This window comes from Canis aureus, chromosome 6, assembly GCF_053574225.1.
Source record: "Canis aureus isolate CA01 chromosome 6, VMU_Caureus_v.1.0, whole genome shotgun sequence".
Classification (NCBI taxonomy): Eukaryota; Metazoa; Chordata; class Mammalia; order Carnivora; family Canidae; genus Canis; species Canis aureus.
Genome location: NC_135616.1, coordinates 42,904,383 through 42,926,535, shown reverse-complemented (window position 1 = coordinate 42,926,535; position 22,153 = coordinate 42,904,383). Strand labels below are relative to the sequence as shown.

Sequence of the window (22,153 nt, the reverse complement as noted above, 5' to 3'; positions counted from 1 at the left end):
TTTAAAGCCCTTTTTAATAGCATCCAAAACAAGAAGAAAGTACTTCAGAAAAAAGTTATCAAAGTACATGCAAAAACTCTACCATAGAAACAACATGAAAATCATGAGAAAATTCAAGAAAACCCACATAAATGGAGAAATGTATCATGTCTATGGAGTAGAAGATGTTGAGTTTCCCCAAAATTATCTATAAATTCAATGTCATACTAATTATAGTCTCAATTAAATTAAAATATATTTTGGTAGAAACTGACAGGTTGATTAAAAAATCCAAATGGAGGGGTACCTGAGTGGCTTAGTCGGGTGAGTATCCAACTCTTGTGTTTTGGCTCAGGTCATGATCTCAGGGTTGTGAGATCAAGCTTACCATTGGGCTCTGTGCTGGGCATGGAGTCCGCTGGGGCATCCCTCTCTCTCTCTCTCTCTCTCTCTCTCTACCCCTCCCCCAGCTCATGCACACACATATACTCTTTCTCTCTCTCTCAAAAAAAAAAAATTATAATGGAAATGTAAAGAGCCTAGAATAGCCCAAACAATCTTGAAATAGAACAACTGGGGATCCTGGGTGGCTTAGCAGTTGAGCATCTGCCCTTGGCCCAGGGCATGATTCCGGAATCCAGGATGGAGTCCCGCATCAGGCTCCCTGCATGGAGCCTGCTTCTGCTCCCTCTGCCTAAGTCTCTGCCTCTGTGTGTGTGTCTCTCATGAATAAATAAATACATCTTTAAAAAAAAAAAAGAAAATAAATAGAACAACAGGAGGACTCACCGAACCTGATTTCAAGACTCCTATAATGCTATAGTAACCAAGACAGGATGGTACTAGCATATAGGCAAATGAATCAATGGAACAGAATAGAGTCTAATAGATAATCAATTGATGCCAAGGTAACTCAATAGGGAAAGGAAAGTTTTTTCAACAAACAGTGCTGGAACTATTGGATAAATGTAGGGGGAAAAAATGAACCTTGTCTTCTATTTAAGTCATAGATTTAAACGTAAATGCTAACACTGGATACCTTCTAGAAAAAAAATTAAATGATTATTTTCATGACCTTGCAAAAGGGAAAGTTTTCTCAGAGCAGACACAAACACAAAAACATTAAACATAAAATTAAAAATTGATTAGATTGGTTATTTTTGAAATGAAATATTCCTGCTTCTTGAAAGACACCATCAATGAAACAAAAAGACAAGTCAGATTGTTGGAAAATATTTGCAATACATACATTCGACAAAAGACCTATATCCAGAATTTATAAAGAACTCCTACAAACAAATAACAAAACACCAACCATCCAGTTAAAAATGGGCAAAAGATTCGTCCAGATACCTAACAAAAGGAGATATATAAATGGATAAAAGGAACATGAAAACATGTCCAACATCGTTAGTTGCCAGGGAAATGCAAGTTAAAACCACAAGTTGTCATCCTCGAGAATGACTAATATTAAAGAGTGACAACAGCAGATGTGTTGAGGGGGCTAAGCAACTGGAGCTCTCATACTGGTAGTAGGGTAAAATGGAAACTTGGAAAATGTACACATGCATCCATCCTATGACCCTGTACTTCCGTTCCTAAGTATTTCTCCAAGAGAAATAAAACATACTGTCCAGAACAACTCTTGAATAAGAATCTTTGTAGCAGCTTCATTCACAATTGCCAAAAACTGAAAACAGCTCCAAAATCTATCATCAGAATAGATAAACAAATTGTTGTGGAATACTTAGCAATTAGAATAATGTAGTGAGAGGTGCCCAGCTGGCTCAGTCAGTGGAGTGTGCAACTCTTGATCTCGGGTTCGTGAGTTCAAGACCTGCATTGGGAATAGAAATGACTAAAAAAATAAAATCTTAGAATAAAACTAACATAGTGATACATGTGCAACAACATGAGTGAATCTCAAAGATATCCTAGTGAAAGGAGTCAGACATGAAAGAGTACCTGCTGTACCATACCATGTTTATAAAGGGTAGGAATGGATGAAAACATCTATGGGCTAGAAATCAGAGCAGTGATTTCCTGTGGGGGTGAAAGGGACCTGAAAGGGACATTCGAGAACTTTCAGGGTGTTAGAACCATATATTCCATCAGAGTCGTGGTTACATGGGTGTATACACTCACCTAGGTCCGCTCAACTATGTATTTAATACCTGTGTTTCACTGTATATAAAATTTAATGTATTATATGTAGTATAGATAAATATATGCAACACATAAAAATATATATATTTGTTATGGGCACTCCAATATCCAAAGAAGTGCTAGTTAAGGTACAGATCAAAAGGAAAATAAAATACATGTCACTGCGATTTTTTCCTCTTTTTTTGGCCATAGTAAAGACATGATGCCTTAAGTTAAAATACATAATAAAGATTTTCAAGTGTTGTATGTTGTCTTTTCTTTCGCCTTTACTTCTCTACAGTCTAAGCTTAAAAAGTCTTTGCCCAGACAGAAATTTGGGGGAAAAAAATTTTTTTTTCTTCTCATTTCTCTGTAATCTGTCCAGAACCCATTTGGAGGGAAGAATGCCTGACTGCAATGGGGCAAGAGCAAAGGCCTTTCTTTTCACAGTGACATTCCCTCCCCTGGGCTCCCTCCCCTGGGCTCCTTGCTTCTAGGTGTCTGCTGCCTCCGGCCAAAGGGAAGAGGTGGCAGCTGTTTGCGGAGAGCCTGAACCAAAGGGAAGAGGTGGCAGCTGTTTGCGGAGAGCCTGAGAGTGTCAGCCTCTCCACAAAGGGGCGCAGTCCCTTCCCTGCACATGACCATCTTTCTCTAAATGGCCTCATTTTCTGGTTCATACAGCTTGAAATTAGCTTGGTTTCTTGAAGTTAAAACAAAGGCATAGTCCTGAAAATGCTCAAAAAAAAAAAAAAAAAAAAAAACAGAAATCATCCCCTGGGGGAAAAAAAACACAGGAAAATCCTCTAAATGGAATAAAAGCATCTTGAAATATATATGCGTATTATACACGAACCCCAGGAGTGGTGACCGTTGAGTGATTGGATCCAGTCTGTGGCATCAGATGCGGGGTGGGGGGCTGGGGTGCATGGAAGCATATGTAGTTATTTCAGTGCCAGGCTTAGTGGCACCTACACTTTATCCTCCAGCTCCAGAGCAGCTGGTCTTGGCGTAAGTTGAAAAGAACACTCGTGTCTCAGAGCCTTTTCTGAAGCCAGGTCTACATGGCAACCGCTGTTAGCAACAACAACTGGTTCAAGTACAAGAAGCAGCCAGGCAATTATTGTTGATCTCCCATAGATCTTCACAGCACTCTCTTGGAGAGTGTTTCAAGCTGTGAGCCAGAATTATTTGGGATTTGTGAATGCTGCAAAATGCGACATGATGAAGCTGTTTGAAAAATTGTCTACAACTCATAGCTACATGGCTGTTACCCGCTTTTTTCAATCACTAAAAGAGTGCTGCATGGATGCCTGACTCAGGGTACTTTCTGGATTTCTTCTGTTAAAGATGCCAACAGAATCGGCATAAGATCCGCAAGGGAGACATCAGCTGGGTTTTCTTCATTCACATTCATTGGCTGTGAATGACTTTTGGTTGTTCCCAAAAATTCCACCCGCCCCTGTAAAAACAAAGACTTGCCACCATTGAAGATAATAAAAGAATGTGCTGGAAATCAACTATCTTGAAAACCTATGTGCACCCCCCCGTTCATGACAGTATTATTTATCTAGCCACCACATGGCAATAATCTAAGTGTCCATCAACACATGAAAAGATAAAGAAGATGTATCCAATATATATACACCAACCAATGTGATGTACACACACACACACACACACACACACACACAGAGGTAGGGAATATTATTCAGCCATAAAAAGAAGGAACTCCTGCCATTTGCAACAAATAGATGGACCTTGAGGACATGGTGTTGCATGAAATAAGTCAGACAAAGACAAATACGTCATCCCAGTTTTATGTGGTATCTGAAAGGAAAAAAATTAACTCACAGATACAAAGAACAGACTGGTGGTTGCCAGAGGTGGAATGGGAGTGGGAAGTGGGGCAAGTAGATGAAGGGGTCACAAGGTACAAACTTCCAGTTATAAGATGAATACGTCCTCGGCATGTAACACAGCACGGTGACGAGAGTCAACAATACTTTATTGCATATTTGAATGTTCCTAAGAGAGTAGACTTGGAAAGATCTCATCACAGGGAAAGCATTACAACTGTGGATGGTGATGGGTGTTAAGCGAGTTTCTTGTGTAATCATCCTGCAATAGATACACATATCAGATCGTTATGTTGTACCCGTAAAACCAAGCAAGGCCCTATGTCAATGACCTCCCTTTCTAAATGAGGAGCTTGCTGTTGGCTCCTGATTTTTACAGGCGAATTTCAGACAGACATCAGGTTGTTGGTAGCTTCCCCCATGGAGATTATTCCCAAGAGGCTTCTCTCACTTGGACACATCAGGCCTGCTGGGCTGATCGTCCCACTTCTCCTGCACACCAATGTGGCATTTCTTTCAGAGTTTTGTCCTTGGCACCACACGATGTAGCGCGTACCGGCCCTGAACATGGCTCGTGGACTCCTCCTCTGCTGAAAGTGGAAGCAAATGGCAGGCTGCTTCTGACATTTTTGCATTCTTTTTCTAATTGTTTCTTCCTCTCTTGCTCCCACTGGATGGTTTCGAGGATGGGGGGTGCTGATGCAAAGCCGATTTTCCAACCTGAAGAATGACCGCTTTTCTTCCTGGGTGACTTCTGAGCAGTGATTCCCCTGCATCCCAGACAACATGTTCTAAAAATCACTTTAAGTGGGGCACCTGGGGGGTTCAGTGATTGTCTGCCTTCGGCTCAGGGGGTGATCCCGAGATCCTAGGATGGAGTCCTGCATCGGGCTCCTGCGTGAAGCCTGCTTCTCCCTCTGCCTGTGTCTCCACCTCTCTCTGTGTATCTCATGAATAAATAAATCTTTAAAATAAATAAATAATAAATAATAATAATATCACCTTAAGTTGCGCTGCTTGGTTTACTAACTGGCACGTGATTTTAGAATGTGTTACTATGATGTCTACTGTTTTAATAATGAATACCTTCCATCATCACTGGGTTGTTTTGTTTTTTTAAAAAGGATTTTTATCTATTTATTAGAGAAAAAAAAAGAGAAAGAGCATGAGCAGGAGGAGTTGCAGGGAGAGGGAGAAGCAGGCTCTCGGTGGAGTAGGGAACTGGATGTTGGGCTCAATCCCAGGACCCTGGGATCATGACCTGAGTTGCCTGAGCCACACAGTTGCCCCTGTCCCTGGGTTGTGTTTTTTTTTTTTTTTTAAGATTTTATTTATTTATTCAGGAGACACACACACACACACACAGACAGAGAGAGAGAGAGAGAGAGAGAGAGAGAGAAGAGACACAGGCAGAGGGAGAAGCAGGCTCCATGCAGGGAGCCCCATGTAAGGACTCCATCCAGGGTCTCCAGGATCACACCCTGAGCTCAAGGCGGCGCTAAACTGCTGGGTCACCAGGGCTGCCCCCCTGGGTTTTTCAACTCTTCCCACGCCTGTCCACCTGGGTTCCTGCACCTTAGTCCCTGAGCCCAGCGGGGAAGCAGCTTCCCTCCCACTAGAGGGCAGCCGGCTCCTTTGTCTAGATCCTTCTTTGGCAACCCAGGGAGGCAGGCCTCTCACTCTTGCAGGTTGAGCCCGGCCTCTGGAGTCTATTTTTTAGGCCTTTAAGTGGGCCTTGGGCCTTCAGGCCCAGAAGTTTCACTGAGTCAGGGAACACACATCGCTCTCAGGGACCTTGGCACTGACCCTCTCTGGGGGAACCGGCTGCGAGGGTGAGTAAACAGACCACACTCCCCCGGCCACCCAAGGCCCATGGCTGAAGAGAGGTGTACCTTTAGCCTCGAATTGTGAGTTCCCAAAATCAAAGTACAATTTTGAAATAAAAAACGGCAAGGTCTGAAGGAAAGCACCTTCATGAGCTCTGCCTCCCTCTGTGCTACTTCCTAAAAGCCGAAGGTGGTGTGAGAGGCACAGGAAGGCGCCCCCCTTCCCCATCACTTGATCACACAGCCTCCTGGTGGCACTTGGACCACATAAGCTTTCAGAGCCACCAGTTAAAAGAGCAGATATTCTGGCCCCACCCTCGGAGGTTCCAACCCAATAGGTACAGGGTGTGGCCCAAGAATCTGCTTTTTTGGCAAACACCTCATTTGATTCTCAGGCAGATAATCCTTTGAGAAACTTTCCGCTGGACTCGATGCTGCGGTGCCATTCGCATCATCCTGAGAGTTCAAATGTAAATTCTGTATTCCAGGAGGGAAAGACCCATGCAGGGATTTCTCACATTTTAATATTTCAGTAAGAGACCAAGTCTCTTGTGTAATGCTTGGGCTCCCCAGCAGGCCTCACCTCAGGTCTGGAATGTGGGGTCTCCCAGAAGCCCCACTTCAATTCTGCTTCCCACTCAGGACCCTCAGCCTCCTACTTTTTTTTTTTTTTTAAGATTTATTTATTGATTTGAGAGACAGAGAGGGAGGGAGAATGAGTGAGAGGGGCAGAGGGAGAGGGAGAAAGAATCTCAAGCAGAGTCTGCCTAGAGCCACATGCAGGACTCGATCTCACAAGATCTCACAACCCTGAGATCAGACCTGAGCCGAAACCAAGGGTCAGATGCTCACCTGACTGAGCCCTCCAGGCGCCTTGCTCTACCTCCTACCCCTGATGCTTTGTGACTCCCTTGGGCCTAGCAGCCTTTTAAACTGCTGTCCTTTATTTCACGGAGCTCTTGGAAGAAACCTGCCCTCCTGGGACAGAAGCCCTGTGATGAGAATCTGGCCTGTGCCTCCCCCTCCTGAATGTCAGGGCTTCCCTCAACTCCAGCCACGAACTCAGGTACACATCTGCACACACATGCTTGCACGCACACACCCGCACCCCCACATGCCCGCACACGCACACGCTGCGGTACTCTGACAGGTGTGACAGTTCTTGGAACTCAGCCCAGCTGTTGGACTGCAGCTCACTTTTAGGCTTTGCGTGGTGCCTCCTGCTCTGCTGGTGTTTGGTGAAAGCGGATGTCAACATGCTTGAGAATCCGTGGCTACCCCAGCCAGGTCGGGGAGAGCCAGTGGTGATTGCTGCAGGACAAAAACCCACTTTGGAGAACTGGATGCACAAGCCACAAGTAATTGGGAGGGGGACTTTAGGCCCCTGTTAGTCTGATACAAATGGTGTGTTTGAGATGCCCAGCAGCACAGAGGGCTCCACCTTCAGGACACACACAGGGATGCCCAGTCCCCGCTACTTCTGGCTTTCAGCTCTCCCTTGCTTTATCCTGTACTAAGTCCTGAGCCCCTCCCTGGTCAGCAGCCCCTAATGATCTTCACTGGATCTGGTATTGAGATCTTGGGTTAAATCTGTCGCCAGCTTGTAATGACCCGGTCCTGAAGCCCCCATATGACCCCAATGTCAAGAGGCAATCTCTTGGAAGACGCTCCTGGACCAGTCTTCGGAGAGGTCCCTCCAACGACCCCCAGTCAAGCATCAGCTCAGAAGCACCAAGGGCAGCCATCAACGACAGTGACCACGCAGCACACACAGGCCCGGGTCGCAGGGAAGGGGGCTCCTGAGGTGGCCTGGCCCTAGACAAGGCGGACCACTGGGGCTCAGGTCTCAGACTGTGGCCTTGCCTGCTGGGAAACTATCTTGTCCATGGCTCCATTGGCACTGGGAGTCACAGATGCTCACAAGAAACCAACGCACGAAGCCATCACTTACAGTGAGAAATAAGATCGGATGCTTCCATCAGCCCAATCAACTCACCAGGCAGGGGCAGGGGCAGGGGCAGGGGCAGGGGCTGGGGCAGGGGCCTTTCCTGGGTGGCCATGGCTCATAACAAGCTCGGTGGGAAGTGTGATCCACTGTACTCAGCAGGGGTCTCTGCTTGTATTGGTCAGAGCAGACATTCACCCGAAATGCCCTTCATAACTGTATCGGTTATTAATGACTGGAGTCCATTTTGGTTGGTGTCTCTGTCATATCAGTTAAATATTCTGAACATCACCTTTACCACAAGTAAGCATACAGCTGCTACAGGAGTCCAGATTTCTAGCAGCTGGACTGACTATAATCCCCTCATTAGGCTTCAGGGGGTTCCACACTTTGATTACCAGCATCTGGCACATTGTAGGTGCTCAATGGCACATATTAGGTGCTCACGATGTTGGGCTCAGTCGAACAATGATGCCTGGATGGGCTCTGTCACATTTGTCCTCCCTGTGTCTCCCTTTCCTGGGCCTCAGTGGGTGACCACTCTCCCAAATGTGATGTTCTTTCTTTGTACACAGCAGGTCCTCTCAGGAGGCATGCTGCCTTTCGGGTGACCTTGCTAACTCGACAACCATAACTTTAGGGAGCCCCCCTGGTATATGCCAGATTTGGGGGATATGGCAGTGAATAGGACCATCATGGTTCTGGCTCTGCTGAGATCCAGTGTAAAGAACCAGTCGGGTATTAAATCGACAGTTGAATGAATGGGGAAGGAGCACCAAGGTGATGGGCACACAGGGTAGAGGAATGGGGGTGTTCCAGCTGAGACCCTGGTTCATTAGGTGAAGGCAAAGGGGATGTGGGGGTAGGGTAATGATGGGTAATCCAGGCAGAGCAAACCACATTTGCAGACTTGGATGCAGGGAAGAGGACATCCTTCATCCTTCGTGTGGAGAGCAGGGCGTGTGAGCTGAGGAGGTGGGCTGTGGCCAAGATGAGATGGTGGCACCATGCAGACCTCTGACCCCAGGGAGCAAAAGCTGCAATAGTCTAAGTCCCTCTGGAAGTGGCCTCCCCGGCTGCCCCCAGGCTGTGACTGAGTGTTTGGGGGGTGGGAGGGAGATATTGGGGCTGGGGCATGCTCAGTCCCAGGAGCTGGGGCTGCTCAGGCACCTGCTTGGCTTAAGGACCATGCAGTGGCTTTGCTGAGCCTTCCTGGTGCCACACAGCAGTACAGGACATTTGTATCCTCCCCCTCTCTTGCCCCAATGGCTCTCCCAGCCTCCCCCAGCTCCCTCTCCTGATTCACAAATGTTTTCCTAAAGAAGACCCTTGCATGTTTAATCCTAACCTGATGTCTGCTTCTGGGAGGATCTGGACTCACACAGGCTCTATCCTAACTCTAATTGTACCTCAAGTGCTTTAAACAAGGGAGCAGTGTGATCAGATTTTATCTGGAAAAGAACAGTCTGGCTGCAAGGAGGAGTACTCAGTGCAAGGGGACCAGGACCAGGGACAAGGAAGGGCCATTAGGAGGCTGTCAGGATGGTCCAGGTGAGATGGCTTGGTCTGTGGGATGGCAATAGGGATCCACCACTGGTTGCTTGAGTTCATGTTCACCAAACAGCCTTCTCTTGGAACCCAGACATTCAGAAACCAGGCGGACCTCCTGACACCCCCTGCAAAGGAATAGGGCCAGCTATGAATGAATAAAGAACATTCAACAATGTCCTGGGTGTCTGATGGTCCTGAGCCACAATCTCCAAATCTGATTGGTTCTGTGGCACGGCATGGATGGACACTGGATCCCCAACCAGAGGAAATTCACTCTGCTCCCAAAGGTCTTTTGGTGGACAGCCTGCTGGCCTCGTAGGATTTGGTAGGGTGATGAACAACCCCCAAACCTATAACTACTTACCTAACCTGGTATAAAAGGACTTTGCAGATATGATTACATTACGGACTTTGAGGTGGGGAGATAATCTGGGTGGGGCTGATGGAATCACAAGAGTCACTAGAGGCAGGACAAGAAGGACCAGGGTGGTAGGAGACATACCGTGGTGGCCAGAGGATAGAGTGAAGTGAGAGGGGCGCCCTGTGCCAAGGAGAGTGGGTGGTCTTTGGAAGCTGGCAAAGATGGGGAGACAGAGTCTCCCCTAGGGCCTCTGGGAGAAACACCAGCCTGCTAACCCTGGATTTTATCCCAGCAACACTGATTTCAAAACTCCGACCTCCAGAAATATAAGATAATAAACGTGTGTTGTTTTAATCCACTGTGTTTGTGATTGGTTGCTACAGCTGCAATAAGAAACAACAGAGATTTCAAATGACTGAAGGAATGAATTATATCCAATAACACATGGATATAAAATAAATGAATAATATATGTAATGTCTGTTTCCAGGCCACAGTGACTAAAATGAGGGACTGTGAAGAATGTTTAGTGACCTTTCTAGAAAAACCTTCCCTAGTTTGAGACACCTTAAAGCCAGAACTACATTTCCCAAGATCCCTTGCAGCTAGGACATGAGCATGTAACCTGGGCCCAACAATCAGACGCATCTTGGTGAGAAAGCCTCTGGAGGCATTCTCTCCTAGGTTCAGGGGGGCAATCCCTGAGCTCTCCTGGCAGGGTCCCCTCTGAGTCTCTGAAGTGCCAATGGCACTTGCACTCACCAGTGGTGGGAAGATGATCTGGGTGCTGTTCCCCACTGTAGGGTCTCCCGGCCTGATTTTCTGGCCTTCCGGAAGATTCTGCAAGCCACAAGGTGTCCTTTGATTAATAGGTTTGCTCCTTAACCCTTGCAGTGTGGATTTTTTTCTTTGCAGTTAAGGACTCTGGTTGCCACCTCGCCTCACGGCATGGTCGTCAGAAGCCTGTCAATTTTAGCAGCTGGAAGGTGAAGTGTTCAGCTTTTCCAACCAACAGAATTGCTCAGACTAGGTGTTGGAGCTCACGCTCATTACAGCTGCAGAGCATCACCGCCAGCCCAGAGCAGCTGGTCCTCTTTATGCTTGGAGTGGCTGAGGAGAGAGACCCTGGTCACCAGAGAGGGGAAAGCTCTACATGGGTTTCTGTGGCTGCAGAAAGGCCTCTCTGGGCGAGGCGCGGGTCACTGGCACACTGTTCTCAGACATCGGTGAGGAAACTGCTGGAAGCGTCTTTCAGGGCTGCTTTCCCTGGGGGGTAGGGAGTCCCCACGTCCGGTTTGGGGAACAGTGCCTGAGGTGTTCCTGACTTCTGGGCCTGAGAGCTCTCGTGGATGAGGCACCCAGATGGGAGCCGAGCCTCCCTACGCCTCTGCTCCCAGGAGCTCGTGCTCAGGAGACACGGTTAGGGGTAAGAGAGATGAGGGCCGCTTCACCTGAAGTCATCATCCCCCCACCCCCCGGGCTGTCGGGATTCATCCTAGGTGTTTTGGAGCCACCAACAATTTATAAGCACTTTGGAAACCCGATGTATTATGTGAGTGTCTCTGGGAATGAGACTTCACACTGTGCCTTCGCTCCTAAGAATGCTCTGGAAACCCTGAACACAGAGCCTTGACCAGAAAATTAAATGTTGCACGGAGGCTTTTGAGAGTTAAAAAGCATTTAAAGAAGGGGTAACAAATAGTTCATGGACATGCAGGAAGGCAGTTTTAGCTACTATAAAATCAAACCCACAGCTCAAAAGGATCCCACAGCCTCCAGGGAATGCTTTGTGTTCTCTTGGATCTCACAGGGGCAAGCACAGTAGTGGTTTTATATATGGCATCACTGAAAGAATGCTAATCCCAGGAAGATTTTTTTTTTCCTTACAAAATATTTTAAGAAGAGGTTGTTTTTTTTTTCCCCCAGGAGAGGTTTTTGGATTACAAATGCCTAAATCCACCCTTCAATATTTTTATTCCTTTGGCCTGAGGGGAAAACACCCTAATCCAAAATCTCTAAAAGGGTAAAAGTGAAGACCTTGCCAATAATTAATGATTAATAATTAATAATGAAGATATGTATGTGATCAGAACTCTTCCAACATCCCTTGAGCAGAATAATTTCCCAAGAAATTTATTTTAACAGTTGTGTTTTAATTGGGGGAGGGGGCACATGAGGACACTAACTGATAAGCCAGTTATACTTAGGGGAAAACCAGTCCCTCACAGGGAGCCCTTTTGAGAGGAAAGCTAGAATGACATCTTGGGCACAGCCTCCCCTCCTTAACGGCCCACGTGCTTTATTCATTATAGTCAGAAGTTTAACCCCAGAGAGGGTTTGGCCTGGGCCTGACCCTACAAGTTAGAAGTTCAAGTAGAATTCTGATAGTAACCAAGATTACCACCCATCGTGATACAAGAATCAGTGGTCCATGTAAAATTGTGCTTTGCTGACAAGGTTGTAATAAATTGCAATCATTGCAGATGTGGCTACAGCGAATTTCATCTGAACAATAACTTCTTTTTTTAAAAGGCTATTTATTTATTTGACAGAGAGAGAGCATGAGCAGGGGGAGCAGCAGAGGCAGAGGGAGAAGCAGACTCCCCGCTGAGCTGGGAGCCCCACTCGATCCCAGGACCCTGAGATCACGACCTGAACTGAAGGCAGATGCTCAACCAACTGAGCCACCCAGGCACCTCCACTACTTCTACTTAACACTTGTTTTCCCAAACACATCTTCATTTACAGAAGATTCTTTATAGAAGGTCTCCAGCTCAGGGCCCAACCCACCACTTGGTATATGCAGTAAGCCCAGGAGACCCAGGGCCACCTTTCCCAACCAGGAACTCCTTGATCCCCACCCAGTTCACCCAGGAGCAAGGATCCCTATCCCTTCCCAGTCCTGCAGCCACTGCATAGCTTTTCTGATGGGCATTCTTGGCCAGCCTCTGGCCCCCTCAAGAAAAGCCAAACACTGTTCCCTCTCCTGCTCACCCCAGACACTCTCTTTCCCTGGAGCTGAATCTCAGAGCCTGGCAGTCCTTGGCCCCGTCTCCACAAGCCCAGGTGAGATGCATTTGGCAGTCGGGAACTCAAGGCACCCATCCGCCCACCTCATCTCCAGGTTCTCCAAGACAACCCTCCTTGACGCTCAGAATCCAAACAAGGTGCAGACTTTCCTTGGATCCCCGGCTTTGCAGGATCCTGGCTCCTGAAGTTCTTAGCAAGTCCCTGGAGCGATATGCAAAGGTCACCAATTCCTTTTCCCCAATGCTGGCACCAGTTTAATTCCAAGATGGTCTAACACGGAGTGACCCACACATTTTGTTGTTTGTTTCTGCTTGGAGGTGACCCCAGCCCTTCCTGCACCCCAGGAAGCAGGATGCAGTCACTCTTCAATAATCTATAAAATACCAAGAATCACCTACTCAACATTCTGCAAATGATAGCGAATGTTTTTAAGTACAATCACAGCAGGAGGACATGGTAACGTTAACTATATCCTGCTTTGGAATGAACAAAACATCCCCTTTAGCCTCCAGCTTCCTTTCCCTCCCCGAAGGAATTTGCTATTGTTTGTAAATAGAGTATACTCCTAGCACCAGCTTCGTTTAACCACATTTCAAACACAGGCTTTCTGATCAGTCCTCATAGGTCAACTTTGATTTTTTTTTTCAACAGTTCTATTGAGGTATAATTTATATGCAATAAAATGTACCTGTTTTAAGGATATGGTTCAATGAGTTTTGGCAAATGTATACACCTGTGTAACCACCACTATGCTCTAGATGTAGAATATTTTCCATCACCCCAAAAAGTCTCCTTTTCCCCTTTTGCTGTCAACCTCCCTCCCCACCCCTGGCTCCCGGAAACTACTGATGTGCTTTCTGCCACTATAGACTCACTTTGAAGGGCTTTGATTTTAATGAGAATATACTGTAGTAAAAAAAGTGGAGTTCTACATTTTCTGCTTGACACCCTCCCTGGAAGGGGACCACATGAGACAGTTCAACCTTGAAAAAAATTGCAATTTGTATGTTACCACATAAAATCTACCCCTCTGTTGACTTCCTTTCCTTGACTAGTGTGGTAAATTGTTTTCAAAGATGATGCCAACAATTCCTCCCAGCCCCAGACCACACACTGCTCCTCCCATCTAGAGGTGGAGCCTGTTTCCCCTCCCTATGAGTAAACCCAGAGTGTCTTTGTAACTTGATTTGACCAGGACAATATGGCTGAAGTGCTCTGCCAGTCTAGGCCCAGGCATTACAAGACCATATGGTACCTGCTTCTGGGCTCTTGGGGTTCAGTCACTACATATAAGCTCAGGCCAGAGTGCTGAATGACAGGTGTCTGCATGTAGAGAGGGACCCCAGCTAAGGTGCTAGATATGCAAGTGAAGCCACCTTGGGTCTTCTAATTCCTACCAAGTTGCCAGCCAATTGCAGCAGGTGATCTAGGCCAACCCGACCCAGAGCAGAAGAACCACCCAGCTGAGCCCAGCCAACCCATAGACTCATGAACAATAAACAGTAAATCTTTATTGTCTGAAGTTGCAAGGCCTTGGCATGGTTTGTTACACGGCAATATATCGCTAATGCAATCAGGAATAGTGTTGGAAAGTAACGCCCTTATGAAACCATGTTCAAGGCCTGGCATGGTCAATCGCATGCCGCACTGACTCACAGTTTGTTAAAATCAATCAGTTTCTCCTGAGCCATCTGAGCCATATCCACAGGCCTATTAGAATCAGGGAACCCAAGACTGGTGTTCAGGTATCTGGCAGGCATGGACGACCCACTCAGATAATTCCTGGGGCATTAGGCACACTCCCCAGACCAGAGAGAGCCACAGGAAACTTACTCTGGAGATAAATTATCTGGCCAGTGGAGAATTTGGCCTTCACCTACCATTAAGCCACAGGGCAGGGCAGGTATCAGCTGCCAACATAAGCAGATCACTTGCCCTTTCTTTCCTGGAAGACTCTATCATCTTCAACCAAATCTCTAGGTTATGGAAAAAAGATGTCCTCTAGCAGTAACTCATTTGAATCTGGGAGGATTCCTAATAGGATGTATGTAAATTGTTGCTCTGAATGTTTGAATAGCCAGGTGGCAAAAAACAAGGGGACCAGGGCTTCCTGATAACATCAGCTGCTGGTAGAGGTTGTTTTGAATTAGGTAAGGAGAGTGAAGAGAGCAAAACTACTTGCCCTGGTTCACCTGAAGTACCCAGTAATGGTGAACCCCAGAAGAGGAGGATACTTCTCTCCTTCTAGCTCAGAGTCTCAGGGTTTACAATGGTCTGAGCATATAGTCTGCACGTTCACGTTCCCTCTGCATGCACGGTGGTGGGCGTTGGGAGAGTCTTCTCCCAAGAAGCAGAGGAAGGGGAAGGATTGGGGATGTGGCAACCCCAGGAGGCTTCCTGCAAGAAATACCATGGATGAGTGGCAAAGATGAAGGAAGGGCAGGGCCCAGGCCAGCAGTAAGTGTGAGACCAGCACAGAAGGGGAGTCGAGAGGGTCAGAGTTTTCATATTCTAAATTGGTTTCCATCATTTTGGGATAAATCAAAAGGACTTGACCCTTTGCTTATGCTCCATCTCTTTGTTGTGTACAAGCATTTCACCGTGCTTTAAGCACAGCACAAGTGAGAGCAGAGTGGCTGCTGTTAGCTCTGTCTGTAACTGGAAGATGGCCACACCCTCTGGCATCAGACCGAATAGGAAAAAGGCCCCAGGGTGTCCTGTGCTGGGGACACCAGGTGACCGTACAGAGTCTGCTCCAGCCAGGAGATCCCAGCAGGTGCAGGGCTGATGGGAAGTGCGCAAGCTTGGCCGGTTTTCCTGCCCAGATGGAGCATCAGACTGAGTCACTCTTCCCTCCCTCTGCCTGAGGAGCCCCGCCACACATTTTCTGCTCCCATGTGCCAGCCTATCTTTTCCCTTCCCTTGGAGCTCTTCCCTTCTCTAAGGACAGCAAACCAATCATAACTAGAATCCAGAACACACTTCCCATGATACACTTTTCTTCCCATACCGAGTGTCTAAGAAAAATGGTCAAATGGCCAACAAACACCCTCCCCGCTTCAACCAAGCAAGAATAAAGTACTTAGCAAAACCAAGCAGCTGTCAAGAATTTCTAAAACAAAATGAAGGGGCGGAGGATCAGCTGCGCTCTAGGGTGAGTGTAGAGTCATCTCTACGCTCATCACCTTCATAGACTGAGAAACCATATTGATATTTTCAAAGCACAGATCCCGAAACATATTTAAAAATGTTGAATATGGTTTTTGCAAGTACTTGCACACACATTATTTCCTGTGTCTCAACAGCTGCCTTCCTGGATTCTCCTGAATCTTTAGCACCGGGACACAGGGCTGGGGCACCCACCATGGTCAAGGTGCTCACAGGGTGGGTGCGTGTGGCATGACATGTGCATGCCCCAAAGGCTTTCCTGTCCTTCACTGATCTTGTTGGCCGATAACTGTCTGATGACGTTTTAGAGACAGCACTTTAATCTCCACGTGGTGCAGTAAAGCAGCCTCATTGGCTGGGGATGTTCCTCAAGCACATTATTAGGGTGAAGTTTACTTTTGGACTCTTTTGGTCACAAGCTGCAGAAACCTGTTTGAATTGGCTCAAGTGAAAAGGAGGCATTTACACCAGGATAAACTGGTGTCTTGGGGAAGCCAAGGGTGAGATGGGCAAGCAGTCTTGAGAGGGACTGGAACCAGAACAAACACTCATCCCAAACAGATGTGACGTTTTTGCAATCTGGGGAGGATGCCTGAATCTTGCAAGGCACAGACATAGTTAGGAAGCCTGAGGAGCTCAGTGGAATAGGGCGACCCCATGAGGGGTTGGGGGACAGACCTGATAGCCAGGAAAAATGCCCTATTATATATACAAACTGAATGAGTGCTAAAGAAAGCATAGCAGATGGGACAGATGAGTCAACATATGCCACCGATAGCATTTGAAAATTCACTTTATTTAATTCGCTGAAGTAAGTTCCATATGAATTAAAGAGTAAACATTTTTTAAAATAATTTTTAAAGTATATCATTGGAGCACCTGGTGGCTCAGTCGGTTAAGTGTCTGCCTTCAGCTCGGGTCATGATCCTGGGGTCCTGGGATTGAGCCCCTCATTGGGGTCCCTGCTCAGCAAGGAGTCTGCTTCTCCCTCTTCTGCTCTCCCTGCCTGTGCTCTCTCTCCTTCTCTGTGTCAAATAGATGAAAAACAATCTTTTAAATAAATAAAAATATATCATAGATACTGAAATAAAATATAAATGAATATTAATTAAGGCTTTAATGAAAAGAAGGGAATAACTACTAACCCTGGAAACCACACGGGAACATCATAAAGCAATGTTGACCAGGATTGACATTTGTTGAGAGTTTACCATCTAAGTCTCAATTTTAAAGCACTTTGTCCACATTATCTTGTATATCTTCCAATCTTATGGAAGTGGTACCATTGTTCTCATTTTTAAAGGTGAATAAACTGAGGCAGAGAGATGTCCAGTAACTCACTCAAGATCATACAGAAAGGTGTGGAGCTTTATATCTGGAATGTGCCCCCAAAGCCAATGCTGGAACCCTCTGTCTGAGCTCTCCACCACATGAACTTTTTTTTTTTAACCACATGAATTTAAATAGGCTTACATGGGGCTGCTGGGTGGCTCAGTTGGTCAAGCATCCGACTCTTGATTTTGTCTCACATTATGATCTCATGGTGGTGAGATCAAGCTCCAGGCCAGGCTGTGAGCTTGGCACAGAGTCTCCTTGGGATTCTCTCTCTCCCTCTCCCTCTGCCCCTCCCTCCCACTCCCATGCTCTCTCCCTCCCTAAAATACATATATCAATAAATAAGTAAAATCTTTAAAATAGGCTTCCAGGGGCCAAGTTTGTTCACTCATTCATTGAACTCACACTGAGGGACAGACACGGCTTGAGGCACTGGATGTGTAATGATGGATTGGCAGCCATGGCACCTGACCTCATGGAGGTTATGCTCTATACTCCAGAATCTAGAAAAGGTACAGAGCAGATTTACAAACTAATGAAAGAATTTCTGATTGTAGTAAGTGCTTTGAGGAAGAAAATATAGGGCTCTGTGATGAATAGTGATTGGGATAGGGGCCTGGCCCTGACTGGGTGGTTGGGGAGGGTCAGAGGAGGGAGCCTGGCCGGTGGATGAGTTTTGTGGCATCAGGGAACAAGAGGAATCCAGAAGGACTCAGGTTCTGGGCTAGGGTGGATTGCAGTATCACCTAATGTGACCAGAGAAAGTACAGCAGGTTTGTAGAAGAAAAACTAGGATCCCATCTTGACATGTTAAAATCTTTTTTTTTTTTTTTTTAGCTAGAGTGCTCAGGGCGGGTGGGGGCGGGGCGGGGCAGAGGGAGAGAAAGAGAATCCCCAGCAGGCTCCATGCTCAGGGTGGAGCCCAAAGTGGGGTTTGATCACACAAACCCTGATATCATGACCTGAACAGAAATCAAGAGTCAGATATTTAACTGATTGAGCCACCCAGGCACACTCTGACATATTAAAGCTGAGTAGGACACCCAATTGTGCTTTATAACCCCTAATACATACATAGTGAGCATCACAAAGCATTAACATCAGGCATATTGACAAGAAAACACACTGACCTTCCAGTAGATGTGTGGGCAAAGGGTGAGAAAACACAATTTAGAAATGGGAAGTCAGAGCGCCTGGGTGGCTCAGTCAGTAAAGCATCTGCCTTCGGCTTAGGTCATGATCTCAGGGTCCTGGGAGTGAGCCTCACATTGGGCTCCCTGCTCAGCACAAAGTCTGCTTCTCCCTCTGCTCCCCATTCATGCTCTCTCTTGCTATCTCTCTCCTTCTCTCTCAAATAAATAAATAAAATCTGTTAGAAATGGGAAAACAGTGAACAAACATGGAAAAATATTCAGTATCACTAGTAGGCCAAGAATCCAGCTTGAAATACTGATAAGGCCACACATTTGTAACTATTGAATTAGAAAAATACTTTTTTTAAAAATTTTTATTTATTTATGATAGTCACACAGAGAGAGAGAGAGAGGCAGAGACACAGGCAGAGGGAGAAGCAGGCTCCATGCCGGGAGCCCGACATGGGACTCGATCCCGGGTCTCCAGGATCGTGCCCTGGGCCAAACCGCTGTGCCACCCAGGGATCCAAAAAATACTTTTAAAAGAGGAATATCCAGCGGAGCCAGGGCGGCTTGGGTACTCCTCACACATTGACGGTGATGTCATAACACGGCACACATACTTTGGAAAGAAATTTGCCAAGTGTCAGAAAAACTCCTATATCCATTGACCTCATTTTTTTCACTTTGGGAGTTCTTTCTCTCTTTAGGAAAAGAGACTGTGTGCCCCTGGTATCGACCACAGGGGAAAATTTGAGCACAAAGATGAAGCAGTAGGGAGACAGTCATGGATGTGGTGGGCCATCTGCTCGGTCCCAGTGTGACAAGGCCTTCATCCACGACAGCGGGTTTGCTTGGGGTGGTGGGAGGTTCCTCCTGGCCACTGCGTAGATGCCCATAGAAGCAGAGGAGGCAGGGAGGCCACAGCCGGCCTCGGGCCTCTCGTGGGCTGCAGGCCTGGGCGCCCACAAGGAACTCATCTGGGTGCTGCACGTTCTTCACGCCCTCCCTCTGCATGGGCTTCGTCTTCAGCACACTTGAAATCGCAAGTGAAGTGGCTCAAGGTCATCTGGCGTTCAGCTTCTCAGCATGCCGTGTGGTGTTCGCTGCAGAGCACACCCCCAGCTGCTGACACGGTCACTAGGCAGTTTCCCTGGTGACTGCTAAAGCCGACCTGGAATGCGCTCTCTGTCTCCAGTGGTGAGCTGGAAATCAGCGGTCTTGGGGGGACGGGGGGGGGGGGGGGGGGGGGGGGGGGGGGGATTGTTCTGTAAGAGTCAAATGACCTCCCAGTGTTTCCATCTGTGAGAGGAGGCGGGATCTCCGCCCTGCCTCCCGGAGAGCCTGGTGAGTACAGTCTCATGACCCCTTGCAGCAGCTCTGGCCAAGGACGCTCAAAAAATCGCCCTGGCGAGTCAAACTGACCAGAGACTGGCCAAGGGAATCAGAGGAGGTGCACAGGAACGCTCCCATCATACCACAGAAAACTGAGCATCCGGAATCACTTCACCCTCCTTCCCATGACCAGCCACCCTCCCCGGAAAGACTCCTGTGTCCAAGTCGGAGAGCACTTGGGAGCACCCCAGGACCCTGAACCAGACCTGGGTTGTGTTTCTGGGTGCCGCCAAGCCAGCAGTCTGGGGATGGAGCTGCCACAGGAGGCCAGGGCAGGTGGCTCTTTGGAGAAGTGCCAGGGAGACGGACGGAGCACCCCCAGAACACTCACTGTCAGCCTCTGCTAACCTTCTGGGTACCCAACGTTTTCTGGAACCAGCTGTGTTCACTTGTCCCCAGTTTGGTCTCCCAGGAACACAGCAGCTAGATGCACCTCCCGGTGGCCACACACCTGCACCCTTATGCCCAGTGTGATGCGGACATCTGGGAGCGTGCCTCCAAACACCACAGAAGACTGGGATCACTGTGTAAGAATGCTCTGACACAGATTCTGAATGCGTGGTGCTCTGCGCTCCTCCACCCCCACCTTGCTCTGACACCCAGCCCAGGACAGGCTGCTGAGCCCTCCTTAGAGATCCCGACTTGGCTTGTCACCACCCCCCAGCCCCCACCCCCACCGCCGTGCCTGCTATGTGGATCTGGCTGCACTCCTCCTGCAGATCCGTGGCCCTGGACCAGTGAGCCGTGGCTGGAGCTCCAGCCAGAGAGGCCTGGATTTCTCTCCTGAATCAGGGAACAGGCCCTGGCAGCTGTGCGGAGGGCCAGGAAGACGGGAGCTGGTGGCGGGAAGGCTGCAGAAAGGGCAGAGCACCTCCGTAGGGAGCTGCGGGAAGCACCTGTTTCCCCCCTCCCCAAAGTGTGGTCAGGGGCTGGGTGGAGAAATCAGCCCTACAAGCCCCCTGGAGCGACTAGTGTCCTGAATCTCTACAACCACATTTATTCCAAGGCTCTCGACAAGGAAGTCCCCAGCTAGAGAGACCCTGCCACCCAGACCTGTGCATCTGATCCTGGCGGGGCTTACAGGTAGGGGAGCATCCCCAGGGGCGGGCCTGACTTATTTCCTCTGACGCCAGAAGGAGGAAGCCGGTGTTTCCTGTTGTCTCACTCTTGCTCTCTCTCTCAGATGCTTGAGGACCCAAGGCTGAGAGCCCCGCAGCAATCCTGATCCCATCACTGCTGGTCACAATGGAGTCCTGAGCCTCACAAGCCCCCTGCTCTGTACGGCCCCGAAAGGCTGTTTATTAATAAGACCCCTGGGTTCTCACCCCAGACTCAGTGAATCAAAGTCTTCAGACCTGGAGCCCCAACTCTGTGTTTTTAAGGGTCCCCAGGAAATTCTGAGGCACAGACTGGGGTGGGGACCACGGAGCCTGGTTAGCCCATCATGTCCAGATATGGAGAGGCCCCTGCAAGGTGTCTTGCTGAAGCCACACAGCTCTTAGCGACAGTTGTGGCTGGGCTCTTTCCTCCCCAAACAAGGTGAAATCCCCAGGTAAGACCCTTCCTTGCAGTCATGCTGGCACGAGGGTGCTGATCCTTCCCGGTGCTCCTGGGGAACGCAGTTGACATTTATTTAGTATTTGAGCTAGGCCCTTGGACGTTGCCCTTTTAACCACACCCCGGTGGAGGCACACAATTATGTATATATTAAAAGTTTTTAATCATGCAAAAGGAGGACAGAAAGACACTCCTGAGACAGACTTTCCATTTCTGGCTGCATGATCAATTTCCTGTCACTGGATGTGGTTCCCGGCTCACCTCCCTAAGGCTCATACCAGGAGAAAGCTGGCGCTGACAAGCATTCTCTGAAAAGGAGAGTTCGTTTCTTCTACTCTTGAGCCTCAAAGGAGCCAGCATGCAGACAGGGACACTTGGGTGGCTCGGTGGTTGAGCATCTGCCTTCGACTCAGGTCGTGATCCCAGGGTCCTGGGATCGAGTCCTGCATTGGGCTCCCCAGAGGGAGCCTGCTTCTCCCTCTGCCTGTCTCTCTGCCTCTCTCTGTGCGTCTCTCATGAATAAATAAATAAAATATTTTTTAAAAAGGAGGAATAAGGCATATGGATATCGAATTGCCATCTCTGTTATAGATAAAGCTGATATTGGAGAACATGGCTTGTCCTGGAAGTGAGTAGGTCCCCCCTACCTTACAGTCAACTCTGGACCAGGGCAGCCTCCAGATGGTGAGAGAGGCAGATGCCAGTTCCCCTAAACCATGAACCATGGACCAGCAGACCACAGTGTGTGCTGTCTCCCGGGGCCGAGTCGGCAGGTTGGAGGGAGACCAGGGCGTTGCCCTAATGGTACCTGGAAAGCTGGTCCTTCCCACAGTTGGAAGGCAACATGAAGAGAGGGGAATCACCGAAGGGGTA

General features: G+C 48.0%; 2 long non-coding RNA genes across 2 annotated transcripts; one reads left to right on the top strand and one right to left on the bottom strand.

The window, feature by feature from the left end:
* Positions 1 to 9,191: 9,191 nt before the first annotated feature.
* On the bottom strand, positions 9,192 to 19,509 carry LOC144315973 (uncharacterized). Its single transcript, XR_013381707.1, has 3 exons — positions 18,326 to 19,509; positions 10,425 to 10,502; positions 9,192 to 9,427 (listed from the first exon to the last, which is right to left on the bottom strand). It is a non-coding gene; the product is annotated as an uncharacterized LOC144315973 (long non-coding RNA).
* LOC144315972 (uncharacterized) lies at positions 19,206 to 21,832 on the top strand. Its single transcript, XR_013381706.1, has 3 exons — positions 19,206 to 19,528; positions 19,704 to 20,806; positions 20,907 to 21,832. It is a non-coding gene; the product is annotated as an uncharacterized LOC144315972 (long non-coding RNA).
* Positions 21,833 to 22,153: the final 321 nt, after the last annotated feature.